Source organism: Echinops telfairi, unplaced genomic scaffold (genome assembly GCF_000313985.2).
Source record: "Echinops telfairi isolate 266 unplaced genomic scaffold, ASM31398v2 ScPeMD7_5;HRSCAF=22, whole genome shotgun sequence".
NCBI classification, from domain to species: domain Eukaryota; kingdom Metazoa; phylum Chordata; class Mammalia; order Afrosoricida; family Tenrecidae; genus Echinops; species Echinops telfairi.
In genome coordinates this window covers 15,068,469-15,071,433 of record NW_022103901.1, presented here as the reverse complement: position 1 = coordinate 15,071,433, position 2,965 = coordinate 15,068,469, and the positions used below count along the sequence as shown (strand labels likewise).

General features: G+C 47.2%; 1 pseudogene; it reads right to left on the bottom strand.

Moving 5' to 3' along the window:
- Positions 1–810: 810 nt before the first annotated feature.
- Positions 811–1,498, bottom strand: LOC123521230 (annotated as a pseudogene).
- Positions 1,499–2,965: the final 1,467 nt, after the last annotated feature.

The window sequence follows — 2,965 nt, the reverse complement described above, 5'->3', positions numbered from 1 at the left end:
AGATCCGTGGCCTCAATCCTGGGAGCGCAGAGCTGGGATAAGGACGGAGGTGGCCCAGAGCAATCTTGCTGGGGCATAAGAAACGAATGAACGAAGCAACAGAGTTTTGGTTTTGAAAATATCTTTCATACCAAAACAACAACAACATAACTTTACTGCCTGGAGGTCACGTCCAACTCATAAGGTAGGGGCCCTATTCTGATTCCCAAGACTATAAATATTTACAGAGCCCACAGCCTCCTCTTTCTCCCAGAGAGCGGCTGGTGGTTTTGAACTGCTGACCTTGCGGTTAGCAGCCCAGTGCCTAACCGATGGCACCACCCACAGCGGCTCCTTTTTCTTACAAGGGGGCTTCAGTTTGTGGAAAATGTTCTATTCTCATTCTATTCCATTTCCCATGGACTTTTTAAAGCCTCTTTATATATGATGATATTCACTACAAGGGTATCCACAAAGGCTCCATTACTTGCTCAAAGATCGGATGTTCGAACCTGCCCAGAGGCACCTTGAAGACCAGCCTGGGTATTTGCTCAGGGAAACCCTATGGTGCAGCTCAACTCCGCACACAACAATCGTGAATGGAAACGGTGGAAATGTTCAAAGTGGAGAATCCTTTAAATAAATCACTTGGCAATGGATGTTGCAGAAGTGCAGATTTCTAAAACAAGAAATCGATCCCAACGTGCGGACCTGGCAGAATCTTCAAGACATAGTCTCAAGAAATGGAGACATAGCCTGTTCATGGATAGAAAACTTTTTTTATATTTAGTAAAATTTTATTGTTCAAAATGTCCAGTTGGTTGGACTGGCTCATGCATCTTCACGGGCTGCTGGGGCGTCTCAGCCCTTGGGGGTCCTGGTGTCCATGATTTGTGCTCCGTGTTGTGAAACCAGCTTGCTTCGTCCTTTCCTGAGCCGCTCCTGGAACCCGGAATCTTCCGCCTCTCAGAGACGACGGCTGGAATGATAAGCTTATAGTTGAGAACTTCCTTCATTTTAAAAAAATAAATCATTTTATTGGGGGCTCATACAGCTCTTATCACAATCCATCCATCCATCCATGGTGTTAAGGACATCTGTACATACATTGCCATCATCCTTTTCAAAACATTTGCTTTCTACTTGAGCCCTGGGTATCAGCTCCTTGTTTCCCCACCTCCTCCACCCTCCCTCCCTCAAGAACCCTTGATAATTTATTTAAACTTTTTTTTCATGTCTTCCACTGACTGCTGTCTCCTTTCACCCACTTTTCTGTTGTCCATCCCCCTGGGAAGGGTTCTATGTGGATCATTGTAGTCGGTTCCCCCTTCCTGCCGCCACCTTCCCCTTCCCCTCCTGGTAGAACTTCTTTACAGAGCTTGTCATGTGTGGCTTTGTCAAGCTTGTCCCGAACTTTGCCTTTGGGCCACTCCCTTTCCTTGCTCCCAGATGGGCTCCCTGGCTCTTTGTCTTTGTTGGCCAACTTTCCAGCATCCTTCTTCTTGTCCTCAGGTGCCATCTCGAAGCTCAGAGCGCAGCTATTGCTGCAGGAGTCTGACAGAGAACAGATAGGTTGACATCGCACTTAGATGGCTGCTTGCTTGGAGACAAGCCTTTAAGACCCCAGATGCTGTTTTATCTGACAGACAGACACCACCTAAATCCTTCACCACATTTTGCTACAGCACCCATATCTTCTGGAAGAAGCATGGCATCATCGGTGACAGAAGGATTGGAATCCGTATAATCCGAAGTCGAAGGAGGGATTGTATCAGAGCCTAACTTGTGAGAACCGGGTGTTCAGAAGGTGATGGACCACAATGGGAGTCCAGGATTCATTTGTGGAACTATGTAGGAAATAAGCCTCTGGAGAACTCCCCCTGCCTAAAATCGAGGGGTGGGAGGAAAGTGGTCACTAAACAGAGTGCTTGGGAGAGAGGAGTATAGAAGGTCAAAGGCATAAATCTGACCTGAGCAGTTAGAACTTAGTCAGTAGACGCACACACACACCCTATCATGCGGGCTGGACCTGATCTGGTTTCCAATTGTTCTGCATCTTTGATTTGCATTGTTGTCTTCAGTTTTTGTTCGTTCATAGTAGAGTGTATCTCAGAGGTGTCATGTCAATGGAAGTCACCCTCCTGCAGGTGTCACATGCTTTTCCATTTTTCGGTAGATAAACTCAGGATGGATGAACCTATAGGGACAGCTAGTAGAAGAAGGGTTCAGGGGTTCAGGGAGAAGGGGGTTTCAGTGGGGTGGCCGGGATAAAAGGGAGACGATGTCAAGGAGTCCGTGTAGAAAAACAATGTTTGGAAACTGATTGTGGTAACAATCATACAATTCTACTTGACGTGATTGAAATATGGAATAATATTAAATCCCAACTAATAAAACAACGGATAGGAAGCTTTAATGTCGCAGGTGTCAATTCTGCAAATGATCAGAGTCAACCCATGATTAGTAACCATCACCACTTTTCTCATGGAAGTGAACAGGCTAATTAACAGTGTGGGGAGGAAGGGGAGCTTAGGACACGTAAAGAGGAGAGAGCTGGTCCACCAGAGTCGCTCGAGGTCACACAGCGATGGCAATAAAGACATTGTGGTGTTGACAGCCCAGGAGGACAACCAGACACACCCCTTGTCTTCCAGTCAATTGATATTTGCAGCGTCTTCATAGGCGAGAGTAGAACTGCTCGGCAGGGTTTGAGATCCTTGTGGATGTCAACGTTAGGGGAGCCACGTCTTTCTCCTGTGGGGCAGCTGGTGGGTTTGAGTTTCGGCCAAGTACTTCATCAGTGTGCCCCCAGTGGTCCCTGTAGTGTCAACCCCTAACTTCTGCCATCGAGTTGATTCCAACTCGTACTGACCCGTAGGGAAGGGGAGAGCTACCCTTGTGGGTTTGAAACTCTTTAAACGAGTAGGAAGCCTCCTCTTTCTCCTGTGGAGCAGCTGGTGGGTTCGAAGGGCTGACCATGCGGTTA